We start from the raw sequence: 25,440 nt of genomic DNA on the forward strand, positions 1-25,440 counted from the left end.
AGAAGACTGGATAAAGAAGATGTGGCACATATACACTATGGAATACTACTCAGCCATAAGAAATGATGACATCAGATCATTTACAGCAAAATGGTGGGATCTTGATAACATTATAAGGAGTGAAATAAGCAAATCAGAAAAAAACAAGAACTACATGATTCCATACATTGGTGGAACATAAAAATGAGACTAAGAGACATGGACAAGAGTGTGGTGGTTACCAAGGGTGGGGGGGGAGGGAGGACATGGGAGGGAGGGAGGGAGAGAGTTAGGGGGAGGGGGAGGGGCACAGAGAACTAGATAGAGGGTGACGGAGGACAATCTGACTTTGGGCGAGGGGTTTGCAACATAATTTGATGACAAAATAACCTAGACATGTTTTCTTTGAATATATGTACCCTGATTTATTAATGTCATCCCATTACCATTAATAAAAATTTATTAAAAAAAAAAAAAGGCTTTAGCCAACAAAGTTACTTTGATTTTTCTTGGCCCCAGAACGTTCTGAATAGTTTTACCTGGAAAGGGACCTACTAAACTTCAAAAGCAAAGGCCACCAAAGAGGCTTTTTATTACCAACAAGGTTATCTTTAATTTTAGTCCCTTGAGACTTTTAATATAATGAAGTTACAGAGTCAACACTGAGAAAAATTTAATTTGGTCTTGTCTAATCATACCCATGAGATATAACAACAGGAAAGGAAAAATTTTCAGTTTTTAAAAGGCTTGGAGGTATGGAGTGAACATGTAACCTGGTAAGGGCTGAGGGAGCAGCTAAGATTTGTGCAACACACTTAAGAAATGTCTGAACTCTAAAGTTTCAAAATAATGTGCATCTTGTTTTCATTTTTGGTTTTCTCCCTATACTATTTTCTTAAGTTCTAGTAAAATTTAAGAAATATTCCACTGATCGCTTTAGGAATAATACTATGACTGGCAATTACATACAGAAACCCAATAGACCCAATGGTTTAAGATTATCTCATAAAATAATTAGAGATTTATTCATGTTGGGTAAGTGGAGTAAAAAGGCTCAGTCCAACCCCTCACTCAAACCAGATACGTCATCTTGGGCAAAGCACTTGAGATTTTCTTAAGGTCAATTTCTAACCTCACTGGACTATGTAGGACTAGAGGGCATAATGATCACAAAAGGGCTCAACTATCTATAAAGCAATATATATATGGTTAATTATTTCCCATTTGACTGGTGCATATGCCCACATCTCCCAGAGATTTTTTCAGAGTTTTTTACAACAACATATTTACAGCCCACTCTGAAAGAGCCCCACTTACTCATGAGTCTGTATACTTTAAAACTCTTCCCGTTATACTGTTGTGCAGCCAAATTTGCAAACCACTGAAACTTTACTATGAGTTAATTGAGGACAAGGACAGTGTTGAAATATTTTATATCCCCTACACTAGCACAGGTGCCTGCCCCAGAATAGGTTCTTTATAAATGAATGTTAAGAGAAAAAATATATAAACAAATGAACCAATGATAAAAACATTGTTAGTGTTTTAATTGTGCCACTCCACTCAAATTTACATTCCCCAGTATCTTGGAATCTGACTACACTTGAAACTAGAGCCTTTAAAGAGGTAATTAATCATAATAAAATTGTTAGAGTGGGCTATAATCCAATATGACTGTTGTCCTTATAAATGGGGGGAATTTAGACACACAGAGATAGATACTAGGGATTTGTTCACAAACAAGAGAAAGCACAGCAAGGTGGTCATCTGCCAGCAAAGGAGAGAGGATTCAGATGAAGCCAAACCTGCTCTGACATTTTGACCTTGGATTTCTGGGTTCCAAAACTGTGAGAAAATAAATGTCTGTCACTGAAGCCACCAAGTCTGTGGTATTCTGTTATGGGAACCTTAACAAATTAATAAATTTACCAAGAAGAAACATCAAAGCCATATCACAGAGCCAGAAATCCAAGTAAGTTCCTAGGCAGGGTTTGAATACAGGTTTAACAGGCTTTGTAATTATAGTCAAGAACTGGAAAATGCCCCTTTTAGTAATAAATCTGGAATTATAATTGTCTTCTTAAATAGGATCCAATCTGTAAAAAGAGAAAGGTTACTTGTTTAGAAACGGTAGGCTTTCTGATAATGTTGACAAATGCACATTGGTATCTTCTTTATTCAGAACCCCATTTACTCATCATAAGATACATATACTAAAGACTTTATTACAATATGAAAGAAAGCATGCAGTTAACCTCACAGTTAAAAGCATTATCACAATTTCACAAGTGATATGTATGGTGGGCCATAATTTAACCATAAGAAGCACTTTTCGATTTAAAATTTTTGCATCTACCATGAAAGCAAATGGGATGGAATCAAATTTAATGAAATATATATTTTATGTCTATTTTTAATCAGAAATTACAATAAAATAAAAAGAAACTAAAACAGAACAAGTTTTATCCCCATTTATGATTGGGTTTTGTGAGGTGCAAACCTACATATTTAGGTATTAGCCCATATCATTGAAGGTAGTAAGCAATTCCATAAACTAGGTCTTCATTTAGAAAGATTAATGGACACTTACATATCCTGAAGTATAAACTTAGGAGTGCTTTTGTTTAAAAAAAAATCATGATAGCAACAATAATAAATAGTACATAACACTTTATATTTTCTGAATTAAATTCAAGTTTTAAAGCTAAAATTATTTTTGTAAACATCTATGGATTTATTTCTAAAAATGCATTTTAAAATGTAAATGATATCTACTCAAGTTGAAATTAATTTTTCCCACAGCCAAATGGGAAGATACTTTCAGAAATAAAGTGTTCAAAGACATGAAAACAGCCTGTCAAATGGAGCATTACGATATCTTTTAAATAAAAAATTCACTTTGTCCCACATCAGGGTCTTTTATATAATAAAGTTCTGAGAAGTTGAACAGCATGAAGCTAAGGTGTCCTAATTTCTACTTAGTGAAAGATGTTATTGGCATATTCTCCTCTAGCAATGTAAAGAGAAAACTTATTACTTTTCATTGGAGCTGGTAGAATTTGTGGTCTGGCAAGTTTAATATTCTAGAACCATCGCATCCCAGTTACTCAGACAAGCCATTACCAAATGGACTTGAATGTGAATTGCAAGCAGCCAGAGTCATACAACACTGCTTCTAACTAGGGAATGCATTCTTACTCTAAATTTTCCTACTAGAAGTAGCCTTGTTCTTTTTTTTAATTATTTTTTATTTTTTATTAAGTGAGAGGCAAGGAGGCAGAGATAGATTCCAACATGCACCCTGATTAGGATCCACCTAGCAAGCCCCCTACCAGTCGATGCTCTACCCATCTAAGCCGCTGCTCTGTTGCTTGGCAACTGAGCTATTTTAGTGCGTGAGGCAAGATCATGGAGCCATCCTCAGCTCTTGGGGCCAATTTTGCTTGAACCATTTGAGCCATGGCTGTGGGAGGGGAAGAGAGAGAGAGAGAAAGAGAGAAATAGGGTGAAGAAAGAAGCAGATGGTTGCTTCTTCTGTGTGCGCTGACCAGGAATCAAAACCTGGGACTACCATAGACCAGGCCAACGCTCTACCACTGAGCAAACCAGCCAAGGCTAATAACCTTATTATTGTATCCATGGTGTGTTACTATGGTATCTTAAAGTATGTTTGAGGAGGGCAGGCATTACATTGGGGAAAATTTCACCTTTTCTGTTTTTTTGGGAATTTGCAAGAACAATATGAGAATGGTACTTGGACTCGGGAACTCTCAAAACTCTCTTAAACAGTTACCTTTAATATATGAGTTGAACTCTCTGCTATATGACTATCTTCTCATTGGTTATTTGAGAAGAATGACCCAGTTATGAACATCATTAGTCTCATATTTATGTTTTTGTTATATTTTTTTTCCTCTATCTTTTCAATGGCAGCAATGGCTTGGACTTTATGTAATTCTCAAGCATCTGGCTTTGCCCTGTCTAGGTTCACTCAGTCCAGCCCAACATACCACCATCTAAAACTGAATTTAATTCACTTCATTTTGTTCACAATAAACCAGCATCCATTTTGACGACTACTTTAATTATATTATCATATAAAGATGGTGATGTGTCATATGTCAAATTATACCCTCAGTCCCACACTTATCTAACACTTTTCACAGTCCACTAACTATAAAACTCCACCTTCTAAAAACCATTCAGATTTCTGATCTTTCGCCAGAGGCCACTGTCTCTTCAGGCTTTCACTTAATGCATTGGGGCATTACTGTTTATTCTTAACTGGAATGCATTCCTCTAGTGCTGCCAGGTAGAATGTTGGTAATGGGCCCACCTGGCATCAGCAGGAAAGACATAAATGTTCTCCAGGTAAATAAATTAGTCCCTTAAACACTGACCTGTAAAAACTATATTATTTCCTCTTTCAAATCTATTTTTTATCTATGAGAATAGCCAATGGTATGGTACCTGGAGCTTTCTATGTATTATTCATAGATTAAAAATGGTTGAGGCCCTGGCCAGTTGGCTCAGTGGTAGAGCGTCGGCCTGGGGTGCAGAAGTCCCGGGTTCGATTCCCGGCCAGGGCATGCAGGAGAAGCGCCATCTGCTTCTCCACCCCTCCCCCTCTCCTCCTTCCTCTCTGTCTCTTTCTTCCCCTCCCGCAGCCGAGGCTCCATTGGAGCAAAGATGGCCCGGGCGCTGGGGATGGCTCCTTGGCCTCTGCCCCAGGCGCTAGAGTGGCTCTGGTTGCAACAGAGCGATGCCCGGAGGGGCAGAGCATCGCCTCCTGGTGGGCAGAGCGTCACCCCCTGGTGGGCGTGCCAGGTGGATCCTAGTCGGGTGCATGCGGAATCTGTCTGACTGTCTCTCCCTGTTTCCTGCTTCAGAAAAATATAAATAAATAAATAAATAAAATAAAAATGGTTGAAATAAAAGAATCTTCATCTACATGAATTATTCAAACTAGAATTAGTATTTTTTGGATGTTAACACTTTGAAAGCCCATTTACCAAAACCTATCAATGTCCTAATTATGTGCTTCCTTAACTTCACCACCAAAGGATGAATCTACCAACTGCAGTTATAACCATAGTGTTTAGGCCAAACCAGGGCTGCTTCACATACTTAAATTCCTGTTTCATTTCTTAGAGATTCTAACTTGTTGAGGTCAGCTAGTGATCTTGTACAAACTCTCATAATAAATCCCCGGAATGCATTCATAAAAAATTCTAAGGAAACCAATAGAAGGAGGTCTGATGAGAAGTGTTTAGAATAGTTACCCTTTAAGGATACTTTTTTTGCATGTTATCAGTGACTTAAATAGCAAATCACACAAAAAAAAAAGTAAAGTGATGTTCTACTAGTAATTTCAACCGCCCCTTCTTCAGAAAATCCAAACTTCATATTTTCAAGAGCAAATTCCACCAAAAATGTAAAGAATTAGTGCCAATACTTCACAAACTATTCCAAAAAACTAAAACAGGGAACACATTGCAATTCATTCTATTAGACCATTATTATCCTTAAACCAAAACCAGAATCACAAAACAACTACAGAACAATATCTCTTATGAATATGGACCCCACCAGAAAGAATCCTCAACAAAATACTAGTAAAATGAATTAAGAAAAATATAAAAATGTTTATCCCAGCAATAAAAGACTAGATTAAATCTGAAAAATTAATCAACATAATACATTATATACATAGAATTTAGGACAAAAATCACAGATCTTAACTAATCTGAAAAAATTCAGCACTCATGATTAAAACAAACAAAAAAAATCTAGGAATATAAAAACTAAGAATATGTACAAAAAATAAAAAACACAGCTAACATTATATTTAATAACAGAAACCTAAAATCAGAACAGTCAAAAACCAGAAATAAGACAAGAATGTCTACTTTTGCCAGTTCTATTCAACTTTGTACTGGAAGCCCTCATCAGAAAAATTATCCAATAAAAAGAAATAAAGGCATCCAAAATAGAAAGGAAGAAGTATTTCTATTTTAAAATATCGTGACGATGATGATGATGATAAGGAATTCATTAAGTTATAACTCAATTTTAGCAATTTTATAGGATACAAGATTAATATGCAAAAACAACTATTTCTATACACTAGCAATAAACAATCCAAAAATAAAATTAAGGAAACAATACTATGATATTTGAGAGCCCTGGCCAGTTGGCTCAGTGTGTAGAGTATCAGTCCGGCATGTGGAAGTCCCAGGTTCAATTCCTGGCCAGGGCACACAGAAGAAGTGCCCATCTGCTTCTCGACCTTTCCTCTTCTGCTTTCTCTTTATCTCTCTCTTCTCCTCTGGCAGCTAAGGCTCCCTTGGAGCAAAGTTGGCCCAGGCAATGAGGATGGCTCCATGGCCTCCACCTCAGGCGCTAGAATGGCTCCAGTTAAAACAGAGCATCTCCCTGGATGGGCAGAGCACTGCCCCCTAGTGGACTTGCCAGGTGGATCCTGGTTGGGCACATGTGGGAGTCTGTCTCTCTGCATCCCCGCTTCTCACTTCAGAAAAATACAAAAAATAGATAAAATAAGTGAAAATATTTAAAAATAAATTTAATTAAAAATGGAAGATTTGTACATTGATAATTACAAGTATTTATTTAAAATCTTAAAAGTCTCTAAATATATGGAAAGATAACCCATGTTCATGGATTGGAAGACTTAATATTGGTTAGATGGCAATGCTTCCCAATCAATTTACAGACTAAACAAGATTTTTATCAAAATGCCAGCTGCCTTTTTAACAGGCATTGACAAGCTGATATTAAAATTCATCTGGAAATGAAAGGGACTTAGAATAACCAAAACAATTTTGAGAAAAAAACTCACTTTTCAACTACAGGACTTTCTACAAAACTACAGTAATCAAGACAGTGTAGTGCAGTAGTAGCATAAGAACAGATCATGTGGTGCTGGGATATCCACATGTAAAAGAAGAAAGTTTTTCATTTAATTAACTTGAACTATATGCAAAATTAACTCCAAATGGATAACAGACCTAAATGTAAGAGTAAAACTATAAAACTCTTAAAAGAAAATACAGGAGTCAATATTTGTGATCTTGGGTTAGGTAATAGCTTCTCAGATGCTATAAAAATATTCAGAACATTGCCTGGCAAATAGTTGGGATTTGTGTATTTATTATTTTGACCCAGTTAAATAGCATTTGTCTTTTAATTATACTATATTTAGTATATAAATAATGTGTTGCCTTTCATTCTTTCTTGCCCTATTTTAGATCAAATTTTAAAATAACTTGTTTATAATCATTAATATTTGTTATGCATTGTTGTATGACAATGGTAACCCTCAAAATTATAATATGTCTCATACTATATCTTAAATTATTACTTTTACCTCTTTCCAAATAATTCAAGAACCTTAAATTATATAACACCATTTCCTTTCTCCTGCTTTTTGTAGTATTATTGTCTTATGTTTTATTTTACATTGGTTATAAACCCTGTAATACATGTTTATCATTGTGACTTTAGTGAATGATCTCTTATATCTGCCTATTTCTAGTTCTCTTCATGCCTTCCTTCAGTACAGTACAGATTGTTTCTATTTGTGATTCAGTTTGTTTTCTATTGATGTCTTTTTATTTCACTAAACCTGTTTTCTGATGTCTCAAGTCTGTTAGTTCAACCTAACAAGTTCTCAACTTTAGCATTAGCAAAATATTCATTTGAATTTCTCTGATAGTTTGAATGTCTATGAAATTCTTCATTTTTAAACTTTATTTTATTCTTCTTTTCTTTATTATCTTTAATATATTAATTATAGTTAAAGTTTTTGTCTGCCAACACTACCATTTGGATTATCTGTGTATCTGCTTCCATTATCCATTTTTCTCTTGATCTTTGATCCCTTCAAATGTCTTTTAAGTTTTTATTTATTTATCATTTCATTTCATTTATTTATCATATATATATATTTACCATATATATATATATATATATGTTGAGAATATTTTCCCCAGAGCAGATTAATAGATTAATCTTTTCCACTGTTAGGTAGATATTTTGAGAGGTTAAATACCCAATACAAAAAGGAATTGAGATGGATCAGGAATACTTTGCATTTTCTGTATTGATTCAACACATCTCTGGATTTAAATGTCTAAAGATGAGACTTGTAAAGTGTTTGTTGCATCAGCACTGAAAGTATATGCGATTTCACACTGCTTTCCAATCCAAGGTTAACATTAATTTTACAAATGCTATTTTTATCATTAATCCATTAACCCTCACAACAACCCTGAGAGAATTGCTATCATTTTTCTTTCACTTGTGAAAAAAGTGATTAACATAGTAATTAGGAAATTTTCCCCAAATCACTCATCCATTAGTGGCAGAGCTGATATTTGAACCAAAGAAGTCTCGATCTAAAAACCATGCTCTTAGCCATTACACATCCATTACTGCCTTTCGTATATATTCTAAATGTTCAAAATCAGAATTGGTTAAATAAAGGATAAAATTTTTTATGGAATATTATGTATTATGTTACTATTATAATTACCATGTAGATGTATATTTAGGCATATAAGATGACAGTATATATATATATTGTTAACTAAATAAAAGAGAAACAAAACCGTATTATAATATATATAATTTAATTTTTGTAAAATAAAAATGGTATAGTATGTGCATTCATATATCTGTGTGGTAAACATGTTGAACACATAAAAAATACAAAACAATATGCATCCAAGTAGCAATGATGATTATCACCAGGCATAAGGTCATAGGTGAATTTTTACTTTATTATTTATATTTTTATTTTCTCCTTCTGTTTCTCCTTAACAATAAGCATGCAATACTTATTTAATTCTTTCACTTCTAAAATAAAATTCATTTAGTAAATACCACAAAAAATAAATTGATTTATTTAAAATAACCTAGCACTTGAAAAATATAAAATAAAAGCTACTTATGGGTCACATTTTTCTCTTTAGAAATAATGATAATTATAAGATAAGATATCAAACATTATATATACAGATCATAAAAATATATATTTATGATAATTTTTGATAAATATAATGCATAAAAAGAAAATCATAACTGCAAAATGACAGAATGAGAAAACTGCACAAAAATATAACCTTGAAGTTAACACATACAAAGACACATGAATTTTAAACTACAACAAAGGCTGATAACTAGAGTTGCCCTGGCAGAGTGGCCTTTCTGCCACCACTCTGAGCTCTGCTTCTGGCTCCTGTGTTTTCTCAAAAGTACAGCTGAGAAAGATTGAGGCATTAAATCATTCATTCTACCGAATAAATTTTTAACTATTTTCATTAAAATCCTCTCTTTTCACACATCTATTTTATAATAGAATTTAATCATAGTTGTATATATGACAGTATCTCAAGATTTTCGGACTCCCTGATGGCCTTTAGTCTATAATGCATAAAAAGGTTAAGTCCTCAATTATCATTTCCAATTTTACTTTAATCTCTGCATTTTATCTTCCATATTAGAATGACAACTCTTTGTTAAAAATGTATAATATGAGATTGCCAAAGACCAAAATGAGCTCCATGTACAAATAATCTGGAATTACTCCAAAAATCTTATCTCTTCTGCTGTTTATCACTCATCTTCCTGTAACTGACAAATATGATTGCAGCTTTTTCTTTCAATAATAAATGGTTTGAGAAAAACTGAAAGGCATGGCTATGTTGAGTAAAACAATCAAGTATGAGTGAAAAAATTCTATAATAACTATTAAATCCCTTTTGAGTATGTATTGTTTTTCAGTCTAGTAGATGTGCATAGTCTATAAGAATAGAATAATACTGCATTATTAATTAAGCACTTCTCTATTTGCCAGATATCATGTTCAATCTTTTACTAAAGCAAAATAAAAGCAAACATATATCACTAGACCTGTTTTGCCAAATAGAAAACTGAGTCAGAAAAGCCAATTGCCCAACTTCATAAAGAAGCTAAAAAGGGATAATGCCACACTGCCGATCCAGACTTGGTTTAATTGTTCTGCCATATAATTATCAATTACATGGTTTCCATACACTAATAAACATCAAATAAACTTATTGGAAAAAAATACAATTAAGTGAAAATCAACAAAAAACAATTATTTTCAGAATCACAAATGATAAATATTTATATAATCTTTGATTTTTTAAATTTTGACAATTATATTTTTGTTTCTGACTAAAACCATATTGGTAGATGAAGATAATTGTTCAATATATATATATATAGAGAGAGAGAGAGAGAGAGAGAGATCATTCACTTATTTAACTTTTCCCCAAATAATTATGTAGTCAGTAGAGACTGTACATAACATATCAGTCTATGATTGACTAGAAATTGAAACCTGTTCAAATGTATATATTTAATTCAGCCAAGATAAATATCACAACTCTAATTCAGCCAAAATAAATATCAAAAATCTGTGTCAATATTTTTGAAGCAAATATAAAATCTTCATTTAAAGATTTACACAATCTTCATTTAAAGATTTACACTATCTTCATTTAAATATTCTCTTACTTCCTTTAGGACATGACTATTTGTAAAGATTTGTTCACAAATATAATCCAAATTATAAGACTATCAGAAAGACATCCCTTTGCTAAAGTCAGGTAGATGATATTTTTAATTATCAATCTTCTCTTGAGATAGATGCCGAAAAGGAAAAGAGCAAACATTTTTTTAAAAGTCATCTATCTCTCCATCAGGCAATTAATTTTGCTACTATAGCCTCCTATTTTGAAATCCAGAGATCAATGCAGTAATAAATAAATCACAGTATTAAAAATCTCTTTCTCCTGACCAGGTGGTGGCGCAGTGGATAGAGCGTCAGCCTGGAATTCAGAAGATCCAGGTTCAAATCCCCAAGGGTGCCGGCTTGAGTGCAGGCTCGCTGATTTGAGCCCCAGGTCGCTGGCTTGAGCAAGGGGACACTCACTCTTCTGTAGCCCCCCAGTTAAGGCACACATGAGAAAGCAATCAATGAACAATTAAGGTGCCGCAAAAAAGAATTTATGCTTCTCATCTCTCTCCCTTCCTGTTTGTCTCTGTCTATCTGTCTCTCTCACTCCTCTCACTCAAAAAATAAAAATAAAATAAAAATTTCTTTCAATCATAAAATTAGTTGGGACTTTGGGGCCTTGACAGTCTTTCCCAAGTAAATCTCTATCCTAGCCCCTAGCACAATGCCTGGCAAATGGTGAACACCACACAAAAATATTTTTGAATAAATAGATAAATTACTGACTGTCACAAAATATATATAAGCTGAAACAACTGACAAACTACTTGAATTAATAATAGTTGATATAATATCACATTATTCAAAATTTATAATAAGATCTTTCATGATATTTGAGCATAATAATAAGATAATATCATTTAAGGTACAAAATAAATTACCTTTTATAAAATTGTTGAAATCAAAAAGATATAGTACATTTTTTTAAGCAACCAAACTTCATTTATACTTTCTCTTCACTGGGTATCAAGGTAAAAAAGCCTTAGAAGGAATTTTATTACCCAATACAGTCAGTTTCAGGGTACTTTTATTTCCTCATCTCCTAAGTTTTATTTTATTAATCTTTAGTATATATTTAATCCTTCCCCCAAAAAAAAATTTAAAGGAAGTGATGTATTTAATATATATTTTGACTGAGTTTTGGTTAAGTGTTCTTCTCTCTCATAGTTCTAACATTTCTCCAACCAAGTTTCTTAATTTAATCAGGCTACCAAAGCAACAACCTTGAATATTATAAATTATCAACTAAACTTGATTAGAATTCTTGAAAAGTAGAAATACATGGATAAATTGTTATAAAATTGGTATTTGTATATAAAACTAATTTTTCAAATATTCTTGAATATAACAATTAAAGGACCATCTTAAGCACTCTGACGATGTCTATGACATAATTCCCCTTGTAAATGTAAGGAGTAGCAAAATACTTTCTTATCTTGCCTCATTCTCACTACAAGAGAGATGAAACTTTGCAGCATTGTTATATAGTTTTGTCTCCTATTGAGAAACAAATGAATTTTCCTTGACATTGTACAAATGTTGGCTCTATCCTCTCCTTTTCAGGTTGAAAGTAATCATTGCAAGCCACCCCTCACTTCGAGTTTGAACATCTCAACGTCCTTTTCTCCAAGTCTTGATACATATAAGAATATATCTTCTCAGCTGTTGGAAAATAAAACCTATTCCTAGTAGATACCTACCAAAATTTTCTTATTTATGCCAAATGAATTAAAAAAGAAGTCTCTCCTTTGAATTGTCAACATATTTTCCTATATGTTCTACGGAATTAACTGGTTTTGTACACATGGGCTTGCCTGTGTGAGTGTCTATTTAAGCGATCTAGTTGAAAAAAATAGCAGGAAAGTAAAAGTTCAAGAGAAATAAATTAATACCAGATTAACTCCTCCAAGCTGGAGATAGCCCTGATAAAGATGTATGAAAAGCACCCTGGCTGGTTGGCTCAGCGGTAGAGCGTCGGCCTGTCATGTGGAAGTTCGGGTTTGATTCCCAGTCAGGGCACACATGAGAAGTGTCCATCTGCTTTTCTACCCTTCCCCTTCTCTTTCATCTCTATCTCTCTCTTTTCTTCCAGCAGCCAAAGCTCCTTTGGAGCAAAGCTGGCCCCAGCGCTGCAGATGGCTCCATGACCTCCGCCTCAGGCGCGAGAATGGCTTCGGCCACAATGGAGCAATGCCCCAGATGGGCAAAGCATAGACTCCTGGTGGGCTTGCTGGGTGGATATCAGTCCAGCACATACGGGAGTATGTCTGTCTGCCTCCTCACTTCTAACTTTGGAAAAATAAAAATAAATAAATAAATAAATAATAGAAAGATGTATGAAAAGCAGAGAAGCTAAAAAGCAGAAAAGAGGAACCTGCTTCTTGTCTGCCGTAGAGAACCCCTAGGAAATCAGCAAGAGTAGACAGCTAGGCAAATAAGAAGCAGAGGGATCCTGTGGGAGGCCAATGAAGACTGCAACACTGGACACTTCAACAGAAACCCTAAAATAAAATCACATTTTCCACAGGACTGAGCCTACAGGAAGGTGAGTGAGATAGTCACTTCAAGCACAAAATGTAAGATCAATTCAACATACATGTATTGAAGATCTACTTTCTGCCAACATAATTCTAATTTTGCATCTCATATAATTTCTTATCCCAAGAAGATTAAATAAGTAGAAAATGATTAAGCCGTAAGTTAGTCGTTTTCAATCTTTTTATACTTGGGGGCCGGTGAAAATAGAAAAATTATTTTAGAGATTGCTAAGGCAGAAATTATCCTGAGCATAAAAAAATTCACTAAAATCAGTGGGTCTCTAATCTTCATACATCAGGGTGGCGGACTGGTGGTAGAAACACACTGGTATAAACTATGATGCTTTCAGCTGCATTCATCAAAGAATTAAACTGACTTAAAACATAAGGAAATCCATCTTAAAGTTTATGGAAACAAAAGAAAGGAGAGGCTTTAAGGTTGGTTGTCTCAACAGCTCAGCGAAGTTGTCAAGTGGCCAGGTTCATTCAAATGTTCTGATCTAGCTTCCTTTTTGTTCATTTCATACTTTGTCAAGCAATAGTCTCATTCATCACATCCAGACATAATGTCAAATAAAGAATGCAAATTAAGTTCTCATCTTGAGGTGCACTGTTTGGAAAGAGGGGGTTTTCTCTCTAAAGTTTCCTTGGAGACTTGACCTAAAATACCATTTTTTAAAAATACCACTTTTTTTAAATTGAAAAATTTACTGGCCCTGGCTGGTTGGCTCAGTGGTAGAGCATCAGCCCAGTGTGTGGAGGTTCTGGGTTCAATTCTCAACCATGGCACACAGGAGAAGCGCCCATCTGCTTCTCCATCCTTCCCCCTCTCCTTTCTCTCTCTCTCTCTTTTTTTTTTGTTGTATTTTTCCGAAGCTGGAAACGGGGAGGCAGTAAGCAGACTCCCGCATGCGCCTGACCGGGATCCAATCGGCATCCCCACCAGGGGGCGATGCTCCACCCATCTGGGGCGTCGCTCTGCCGCAATCAAAGCCATTCTAGAGCCTGAGGCAGAGGCCACAGAGTCATTTTCAGCTCCCGGGCAAACTTTGCTCCAGTGGAGCCTTGGCTGAGGGAGGGGAAGAGAAAGACAGAGAGGAAGGAGAGGGGAAGGGGTGGACAAGCAGAGGGGCGCTTCTCCTGTGTGCCCTGGCCTTTAATCGAACCTGGGACTCCTGTACGCTAGGTGGATGCTCTACCACTGAGCCAACCGGCCAGGTCCCCCCTCTCCTTTCTCTTTATCTCTCTCTTCCCCTCCCACAGCCAAGGCTCTATTGGAGCAAAGTTTGTCTGGGCTCTAAAGATGACTCCATGGCCTCAGCCTTGGGTGCTAGAATGGCTCTGGTTGAAATAGAGCAACACTCCAGGTGAGCAGAGCATTGTCCCCTAGTGGGCTTGCAGGGTGGATCTCGGTTGAGTGCATGTGGGAGTGTCTCTCTGCCTCCTTGCTTCTCACTTCAGAAAAAAAAATTACTGGCAAGAGAAACGGAATTGTCCTTTAGACCAATCAGGCCCACCACTATATCTGGGTGGGGGTCAGCATCATCTAAGCTGTATGCAGAGAATGGTGGCTACCTGAACAAAATTGAGATTCTCTTTTCAAGGAGGAAAGTGAAGAACAGAGGTAAACAACAATGATCCTTGTCCTGCATATTAATACACTAATGGTAATAAATATCCAGACAGATTGAATACCTTATACAAAAATTGAATGACGAGACCCACCAATGATGCTCATGTCTTCTTGAATGTGAAGTACCCAATGAGAATACTGGTTAATTCTCTCAACCTTCACAATATAACTTATCCCCAAGAACACACTGAAGGCATAGCCTAGACATACAATAGTAATGAAGAAGTACTTCTCCACTTATGCTCTCATCACAGTCCTCATCTATATTTAGTGATGCGGTTCTACTGTACCACAAAATCAGCATAGATGCATAGGCCTGCTAGCAGTCACAAAAAACTAGGCCTTTTCAAAAGAAAATCAGGTAGTGGGAAACAAACTGGAAAACTGATCTATAGGGATAACAAAAGTATTCTTTTTTTTTTTTTTTTTTTTTTTTTTTAGAGGCAGAGATAGGGACAGACAGACAGGAACAGAGAGAGATGAGAAGCATCAATCATCAGTTTCTCGTTGCGCCTTGCGACTTCTTAGTTGTTCATTGATTGCTTTCTCACATGTGCCTTGACCACGGGCCTTCAGCAGACCGAGTAACCCCCTGCTGGAGCCAGCGACCTTGGGTCCAAGCTGGCGAGCTCTTTGCTCAAGCCAGATGAGCCCGCGCACGACCTCTGGGGTCTCGAACCTGGGTACTTCCGCATCCCAGTCCGATGCTCTATCCACTATGCCACCGCCTGGTCAGGCAAACAACAAAAGTATTCTTGAAGCTCAATGTAATTGATATCAAAATTTTTAGTCGAGTCATGCTTGGTGAAGGCCATATGGAAAGTTTATTTCTCAAACTTGTGTTTTGTTAACTGTTAAAAATATTTTCCATGCTCTAGCTGGGTACCTCAGTTGGTTAGAGAGCCCTTTCAATATGCCAAAGTTGCAGGTCCTACCGCCAGTCAGGGCACAATGAATGTATAACTGGGTGGAACAACAAACTGATGTTTCTCTCTCTCTCTCTCTCTCTCTCTATCTATCTATCTAAAAGTCAACAAATAAATCAACAATTTTTTAAAGACCTTAGAAAAAAATATTTTCCAAGATTTCATTGTAAATAAAAAAGTCTACTAGATTTGGAGTCAAAAATTGCAAGTTTATAAATTAGCTTCACAGCTTAACAAAACTATCAAACATGGAAGTCTTTGGAGCCCTGTAGACTTCAAATGGAAATTTAATCAAACAAAACAATAATAATAACAAAAACACATGACCTTAAAAAAAGTCACAGAGATGCAGTGAGGGGAAATGAGTAAAATATATGAAAGCATTTAGATTAGCACAAAGAAGACATTTCTGCCATTGGTACAGAAGGATTCAAACTGCCAGTTTGAAGCAGTCAATTTAGAGTTAAGTTTCCATGTTTTCATAGAAGCAAAGCTATAGACTAAAGGTGTCTATAAGAAATTCATAAATGATAGTTTTTATTACTATTGTCATTGAAAAATACATGAACTGTGCTTTTTCAAAGGATATTTATGCTACTATTTTAATAACACACACAGTTTCTTCAACTTAGCATTCCATAAAATCTCTAGAGCTACTTATTGCATTGTATCTTAGTCATCATCAACAAAAACATTTATAGAATATTGTCTATTTTCAGATTTTTGCTAACCATCAAGAATAAAAAATGATATTAAGACATTAAAATAAAACTTCCAATTTTTACTATATTTTTCACTATTGTCAAAGGAATAATATATCTCCATATAGTAATTTAAAAGTATAGATGTATAAAAATGTTAAATACTCAAAATTTTGTATGTTAATATTTTGGCACATGGTAATATTTTTTAAACAATATTAGATATATCTAATATCACATTAAGTTTTTCCTTCTTATATTACAAGTCCCATGTGAAAAATCATATCTGCATATCTACAGCAGTACAGATCTGACCTATTCTAAATAAAACTGTAGAGTAACTAAGTTATATTTAACACTTTTATCTCAACCTTTGATTTATTCCTCCCTACTACGTATATGCACCCTCCTTTTCAGCGTTTCCCAATAGAGGACCTACCACCTACCTTTCTCAAGCAAACTCTCAATCTCTCAACCTTTTCATTCCAAGCAGTGCATTAAAGCTCCACCTTCTGCAAAGGAACAGCAGAGTACTGGTCAAAGGTAAGTGATTTGGTAACTTCACAGGTGAGGATTCAAAGTCTTCTCAATGACTCTGCAGCTCCTTGAACACGGACCAATTATTTAACCACATGAAATCTCAAGTTTCCATCTGTTAAATGGGGATCATTGTGCCAATATCACAGTTTTACCAAAATGATTGACAACAATAATTCTGTAAAGGCAGAGTTCGAAGTGCTTTGCCTCTCTCTAATCCCCACTACAAGTTTATAAGGGAAATGCTATTTGCTTTATTTTAGGTGAGAAAATGGAGGTAAAGGGAGGAAAAGCACTGTACCCAGAGGCACACATGTGGTTAAATGATAAAGCTGGAATCCCAACCCAAATAGTCTGACTTTCAATTTCCACTCATTCTTTCCACTCTGCAACAGCTGCTTCAACAAGACAGGTGAAAGTGCAGAGCACCTGGCCTGACACATGGGAAGCACTATATACATGGGACTTTCTAAGATCTTCAGTCTTTCTTAAAACCCTGAGGGCCAGATGTACTACAAAATTCCGAATTGTCTGGATTTTCAATTTATTGTTCCTTTGACAGGTGTTCTGTAACCCCTCCATCAGGTTCCCACGCAGCACCTCATACTCAGGTACATTAATATTTCTGCAGCAATCAAAATATTCATTCTAAATCAGATAAATAAAGAAGACTATATATAAACTCACTCACTTCAGGAATCGCTTTACTGCAGATAAGTTACTAAAAAATGTTCTATTTCCAGAATTTTTTGATTTGGGAATTGAAGACAAGAGATTGTAGGCTACTTTGGGCCAGACACTTTATTGGGTGCTATGGACATGTGATATCTAGCAGCAGATAAATCCATATCATCCCCATCTTCTCTCCTGAAACTGATTATTCTCACCTTCTTACATCTTTCAGACCCTCATTGATAGCACATTTAACAACCGGATCATTAACTGATAGCATCATTTGTGGCTGAGTAGAACCCAGTGGGTTGGTTACTCCTCTCAGGAAACATATGCACATGTTAACAGAGACATTCAAAATCACAATTCATTAATTGAAAGGAATGACTCCACTACTAGAAGTTCTTTTGCCATTCTAGCAAAGTAATACGTTGCAGAGATTTTGGTTCTCTTTTCAAATATTCTCCACAGACAGATTACCTACTTATACTGCACAAAATCTAAATTTGACAAAACCTTTCTGTTACCAAATAGGAGCTTCTACAACCATGATCATTTCTAAAACAAATTGCAGTCTTTCCAGAAGATGTACACCATAATAAATATTAAGCTTTCTTCTCAGTGCTCAATCCAAAGAATAAAAAAATACAAGCCTACTGCTTGATGCACCAAAATTATCAGTCATATTTGGGAATGAAATAACTAGTGACTGAAAAGACCTGGATATGACCAAAGTCTAGAGATAAAAGCATACCGCATTTGAAATTTCTGTAAGGCTTTGATGTGCCTTTGAAATATGTATTATCCATGTAGGTTAGATGTTTTTTTAAGTGAGAGAAAGGTACAGACAGGTACAGAGAGGAAGGGAGAGAGATAAGAAGCATCAATTCTTCATTGCAACACCTTAGTTGTTCACTGATTGCTTTCTGATACATGTCTTGACTGCAGTGCTTCAGCTAATCCAGTGACCTCTTGCTCAAGCCAGTGACCTTGGTCTCAAACCAGCAAGCTTGGGCTCTAAGCCAGTGACCTTAGGTTTTAAGCCAGTGATCTTTGGACTCAATTTGACCTTGGGGTCATGTCTATGATCCCACAGTCAAGCCAGATGAGCTCATGCTGAAACTGGCAACCTTCGGGTTTCGAACCTGGGTCCTCAGTGTCCCAGGCCAACACTATCTATTGCATCACTGCCTGGTCAAGCATTTAGAATTCTAACATAATTATATGCTTCCTTTCCTGTCCAACTGAATGATATCTTGTTTTCTCATCATAAAACGGATGTAAGAATATGAAATACCAACTCTTCCAAGATGGTCCCACAACCTTAGTAACAGAAATCTGTTTTACTCTAGAATTTTAAAGTAAATCAAATATTCTTTTCTTAAAATATATCATTGATCAAAAAAGTGAAGCTGCTACTATTTTTCCTAGTTAAAAAAATGTAAAGTTCAGATTGTCTTGTAAAACATAATTTTGTTTTTAAAAAACCTGTAATTATTCAAGTTTTCTGTTCACTGTGTTCACTTCTATATAGGTAAAAACTATATGATAATTAGACATGAGGAAAGGTATATTAAGATATTCAAAGAGAAAAATCTTGACTAAATCAATGTAGTGCTTCTTTAAGTAGTTGCTCTTATTCCATTCTTGTTCTATCCATTCTCCAAACTATAGCAATGACATTTCTAAAACTTAAAATAGATTCTGTCACTCACTTGCTGTAAATCCTACCCTAACTTTTTATAGATCTTAGGATAAGCCAAACTCCTTTACCTGGCTTACCGGGCTCTCCACGATTTCCATCCACCTCCGCAACCTCACCATCCTTCTCTGTCCATTCCCCCTCGGGTTCTCAGCACTCCAGCCGTACTCAATTTCATTATCTTGCTCAAGAGTATCGCATTCATCACTTGTCCACCTGATACCCTTCATCTTACAGTTCACACACATCTCTGCTCACACCCACTTCTAATCCACACTCTTTCTTCAAAACTCTATATAAACATCATTTTTTCTAGGTTTTTCTCTGATTACCTAGGTTTTGTCCGATCCACATTGTTTGTTTACTGTGTGCCTCATATTATAACACATTATACCCTTACTACATCTCCCTTTTCAGCAAGAAAAGGGAGGAAATTCTTTAAAAGTAAAAAACTTAATTGGCAGAGCTGGCATGTGGACTCAGGTCTAATCCCGTCAGTCACTTCTTCCCCTCTCTACCTTACACTGTCTGAGAGAATGTGCTGCCGCCACACAGTTTTTCTTTCCTGAATAAGAAAATATGTTGGCCACCAGATTCAGTGATCCCTTGTAATTATCTCATTACACCTGGGAAAGATTACATTAAAATTATTCATCCAGTCCTGTACGATGCACTGATTGAAGATCCATTCATGTACCTACGTGCCTCTTGTGAAATGATACGTGAATCCACAGAGATAGAACAGAGTTTAAATGCTTTTGGTGGTTACATGCCAAACCTTCACTATTCAGAATCAGTGCTGAGCATAGCTGTGACAGGCAGTACTCTCATGAGAAATTTTTAGTATGTAAATATTCACCAAAGGGCATATAAAGGCAGGCTCTGTCTTAAAGGAGCAGAGATGTGTAGACCTCAGAGGATACAAGCAAATCTGGAGTAGTAAGAGTAGATTCATCTGAAATGATTTAACACTCATTGAATCTTCTCATAGAATAAACAGAATAATCAAAAGTTACAAAACATGATTGTAGGAAACCTTTCATAGGAATGGTAGCAGATGTCATATTTAATCAGATAATAAAGAATAGAATTATGAAAGACATTGAGAACTGCCACATCATAACACATGCTACTAAGTTTATGTGACTTAACAGTTTGCATGTTCATTCAATTTCCATGTATTTCTGAAAACAATACTATAAAATCTGCAGTCTACTAAATAAATGTATTATCATAGTCTTCTATAAGTGTTATTTTAGTTATTGTTTCCTATGTCATTATAATGTCAAACAAGAAAATAAAGCTATACCTTCAGTAGTCTCCCAGTACAAATAAATGAGTTCTGGAAAATTTCTTTAGGCTTCTTTGAGAATACTTCTTAGAATTCCAGAACCATCTAATGCATTCTGAAGAAAACACTGGGCACTTCCTCACTACTTCATCTGTTTGTCTGCACACTCCTCAAGCCAAAATAACTAACTTGTGACTGCCTTCAAATTTGAGTTCTCTACCAGAAACATCTTTCTCCTCATTCTTGTCTTTCCTACATTGATCCCATCACTGAAGACTCAACTCAGGTATTGCCTCCTCAAGGAAATCATGCGGATTGCTAAATCAGGGTTAGATATTCATTCCATGCGTTCTTAAGTCATTCTGTTCTCTCTAGTGAATTCATCAAACTGCAATTGTCTGTTAACTTCTTTGCTTTGTCCCCAAACCCCGATTTAGACTGTATTATTCTTCAGACTAGATACCATCTCCAAACCAATATCACTTAGTTGGCATGAAGCTCAATAAATATATAATCAATGAATAAATAAAAATTGTTTTGACTCTTAATTTTGCTCATAAACAGTCTCTCTGTAATGTCCATTACAGTAGATTTGTTAGAGACGAGGTTTTTGATCATTTCACTAACTCTTTTAAAACAAAAAACGACTTATGAAATTCCCAACCTGCTACATCTTCAGTGCTATAAGCTTCATTAACCATGCTGCTAATACCTTAGAAACATACTTTCTAAACATTTACATTAGTATTTTTATAAAGTTAATAAATGATCATTGAACAAAACTAAGAGATATATATTATTAGGGTAAAAAGGTAAATGATTACAGATATCTATAATTCAATTACATTAAAACTTTTTAGTAGTTCTCAACGTTTATTCAGCATTTATTTAAATTATTAATAATATACTAAATAAGTAAAATTTAAACCTGCTATGGTAATAAGTTGGGATAAGTATTTTTTCATATTTTTGTAATTAATTCCCAGAAATAAGATTACTAGATTGAGAAACAATTTTGCCTATTTACAAAGCTAACGGCATTTCATCAGTCTTTTCCATGACTGAAAGAAGACATGCTATTAACTTTCATGGAGATATTCTTATTTTCCTTTTTTGGTTCTTGATTCCTTACTCCACTATAAAAATCACATGATCAAAACCGTCAAATGTTGTCTTGAATTGTGGCCAAACTCAAAGGCACACAGACTTGAGCTAAATCCTCATTTCACAAAATTGGAGTCTTCCCATCCCAGTCCTGCAGTTTCACTTAGACACATCAACCACAGGCATCATTTCCTGTCATAAGCCATTTTAACACATTTACTGCATTACAAGATTCTACAGCAAATGGCTTAAAACACACACAAATCAAAACTCAGGTAAACAATTATATGCCCTCCTCCTTTTAAAAAGTGTCCTATGGACAGTATTTTACAAAAATATTCTATGAAACTAGATGTTCTGGTTAAAAAAAATTAGAAGATAGAAAATAGTCCTTTTTGTTTTAAATGAGATTTCTCAGAGGCTTCACACAACGTGCACTGTGCATCAACACATGGAGGTAGCGTGTGACTCAATTCTCCAACAGAATTTGTTTTTTTATGATGCACTGTCACAAAGGACTTGTGTACTGAAGAACTCATTTTTGTTTGGGGAGATTATGCCCTTAGTATGACACTGTCATTGTTTAAAACATTTTTAGAAGTCCTCTGTTGAAACTGATTTCAACATACCATTTACAAAACACTGGAAAAATCACTCCTATTGAATTATAGTTATAAGACACGCTCTTTTGTTCCAACCTCTTCCTTTGTCCCAATTTTCTGAGCTGCATTCCTTCACCTGCTTGTTTCTCACTTGCTGTATCATGGGGAAGTCACAGTGAGGCATGCTGGCACTGCTTGGGAGGAGAGTTGTTTGCAGAAGACACACAATGAAGTCTAAAGAGAATGACGGTGGAACTAAATTGAAGGCGGAGGCAAAAAGCAACCTTGCCAAGAGTATATCATGGAGAAGACTGCTTAATTTGAGTTTAATTGCCCATTGAATATCCCCTGTCTGAAAAGCCCACAATTAATAATAGAAATATAATAATCCAAGGGACATAAATGAAAATTATGAGAAATCATACTGACAGAAAGTAAGAATGCAAATACCCACATACACACCTGTAATAAAAAGATAAATTTCTATATGGCAGTTACTAAGCTTTCATTAAATAACACAGTCTTTCTGTGCAATTATTGATTAAAAATTAAAAGCCCTCTTTTTTGCAACAGTCATACATTTTTTGAGTAAAATATTCTAAAAAGAGGCTATTAACATGCAGACGTAACTTGCATTTAAGCCAACAATGAAAGAAAAAAATACAGGGTCATTTACAGTATGTTGGTTCAATAATGTTTGAATGAAAATCATATTAAATTTTACTCCTTCTTCAGCTCCAGGACGACGGGAACCACTTCTGGCAAAGCTGCAACCATCATTGCTGTTGTCTGGCAGCGGTGCCCCTGGATGGCTAGAAGAGTTATCTGCCTCTATTTGAGCACCAAATGCTTCAAAAATTAGACCTAGGGCTACAGTAGATACTGTACAGCGCCATGAATATGTTCAGTCAAAAAATCTGGGTAGGAACTAAAGCTAAAACGGAGAGAGAGTGCAAACTGAGAACATCAAAAATTTCTTTCTGAATCCTCATTAAAATACAACCAAGGGTTGCCATATTTAGCAAATAATACAGGATACTTACTTAACTTCAAATGTCATATATTTAATATAAGTATGACCCATAATTTAGTACACAAATTTATACTGAAAATGTGTATGTGATGTTCATCTGTAATTGAAAGTTAACTAGGTAGGTGTTGTGTTTTATCTGGCAACCTTACAGCTATAAAAACATATAATAATGATAACATATTACAATAGCCAAGAAAAGTAAGGACAAAAATGAACAACATTCTAGAATACAAGAAGAGAGCATACAAATTAAAATAAAATATTGATGAGAATAGTTAAAAATTAGGGCACAAAGAAAACCAGTTAGGAAAGTGATGGAAGACAATTGGACTTTGGGTGATGGGAATGCAGCATAATCAAATGTCAAAATAACCTAGAGATGTTTTCTCTGAACACATGTACCCTGATTTATCAATGTCACCCCATTAAAATTAATTTTAAAAAAAAGAATTGATGTTCATGGCAACTTGTGCTCCAACTCTTGGGGTGGGGAGGTGGACTTTCCAAGATTGTTGACCAGGATTAGCAAAATCTGAAAACTCTATTGAGCTTAAAATTATAATTGGTGAAAGCTTTACCTCTGACTAAGAAAATCACATTACTCAAGAATTAGTGTACCAATAATCTTTCCAGGAACGGGAGCTACTTCATAAGAGAGAAGTCTATTTCTGCAACAGTATTTTTCCTTAACTGTTACTTGTCTGATTCAGGAAGTGATGAGAGTTGCCAGTATGGTCAAGTTCTCCATTCTAGCAGTGTAATAATGGACAGGGTACTCCTGTGCCTTGCTCTTTATCCTCTGACAAACCATTCTGGTGAGCCACCAAGCTGAGAGAAGAAGGAGACTTATAGTTGTTTCCTTCTAGAATGCATTTGTAAGTTGAAGCAGTAGAAACCTGTGGAATGTTGCATGTAAGAGGTATACCTCTCCACTTATGAAATAGTCAGTTGGCCAGTCTGTCAGAAAATACTTTTTTAAGTACCTACTGTGTACCTGTTTGTCCTTGGCAATGATAATTCATTAAACAAAAGGGACCTCAGTGTCCCCTGTGCCTCTTCATCATTCACTAATTTCACCTAATTCAGAAAAGTAAGCAGTTATATCAGAAAGGTAATCTTATTTCATTTCAACCCAGAGTCCAAACATAGTACAATTATGGCCATGGTAAGATAGTCATCAGCTGTACTCCACAATTTATTAACAAAAATACAACTAATCTTCAAAACTCTCTACCACAGCCTCCTGGATTTTCTACCTACTATCCAATGAAAAGACTCTCCTATTCTCAGATATAGACATGCAAAAATAATTTGATAGACATCATCAATTATCAGACTAATAATTCTTCACATCAGTCTATTCTTAAGCTTTAAATAATAATAATAATATCAAAATTTATAGACAGCTCACTTTATATTAGGCATTCTGTTGCTCACATTAAATGCATTACTTCATTTAGTTTTTGTATCATTTAATCCTTATAACACCCATTTATGAGGATGTTCTTTTACACAGAATGAAACAAAAATTTAAAGAAGTTGATTATATCATCTAAGGTCATGCAACTAACATGTCATAGGGCCATATCCAAACCCAGGTCTGTCTGATGCCAAGATCTATACTCCTAGTCATCACATGCTGCTGGAACAAAATGGATCATGAAGAAATTCAGGACAATTATCAGTCTTGGCTGCATTCCAACACTAGATATAGAGCCGTCTCTGTAGGTAGGATGGAGAAACTTGGGAGTAGGAGAATAACAAGAGCATTGAAGGATGAGGTTGGAAGCCAAAGTGAATTGTGCAACAAAAGATAAGTGAGAAAGCATTCTGATGTTTGACAGTGAAGTTCCTTTTTTAAAACTGGATGTATTGGGGTGATGCTGGTAGGCATAATTATACAGGTTTCAGGTGTCCAATTCTATAACACATATCTGTACAGCGTATTGTATGTACACCCCCCAAGTCAAGTCTTCGTCCATCACCATGTATGTCCCCTATACCCTTATCTACCCCCCACCAACTGCAATCCTTGTCCATAAGGACTTTTTTGTCTTTTTTTGATTAATCCCTCACCTCCCTCACCCAGTCCCACCCTTGACAGCTGTCAGACTGCTCTATATGTAAGAATCTGTCTCTATTTTTCTTTTTAGTTCATT

At 35.4% G+C, this 25,440-nt stretch overlaps 1 protein-coding gene and 1 non-coding gene across 9 annotated transcripts in view; one reads left to right on the plus strand and one right to left on the minus strand.

The window, feature by feature from the left end:
- Positions 1-25,440, minus strand: part of KCNC2 (potassium voltage-gated channel subfamily C member 2) — a 222,181-nt gene that overhangs the window by 174,353 nt on the left and 22,388 nt on the right. The window lies entirely within an intron of this gene.
- On the plus strand, positions 4,493-4,568 carry TRNAP-GGG (transfer RNA proline (anticodon GGG)). The gene has a single exon. It is a non-coding gene; the product is annotated as a tRNA-Pro (tRNA).

This window comes from Saccopteryx bilineata, chromosome 2 (genome assembly GCF_036850765.1).
Source record: "Saccopteryx bilineata isolate mSacBil1 chromosome 2, mSacBil1_pri_phased_curated, whole genome shotgun sequence".
Taxonomy (NCBI): domain Eukaryota; kingdom Metazoa; phylum Chordata; class Mammalia; order Chiroptera; family Emballonuridae; genus Saccopteryx; species Saccopteryx bilineata.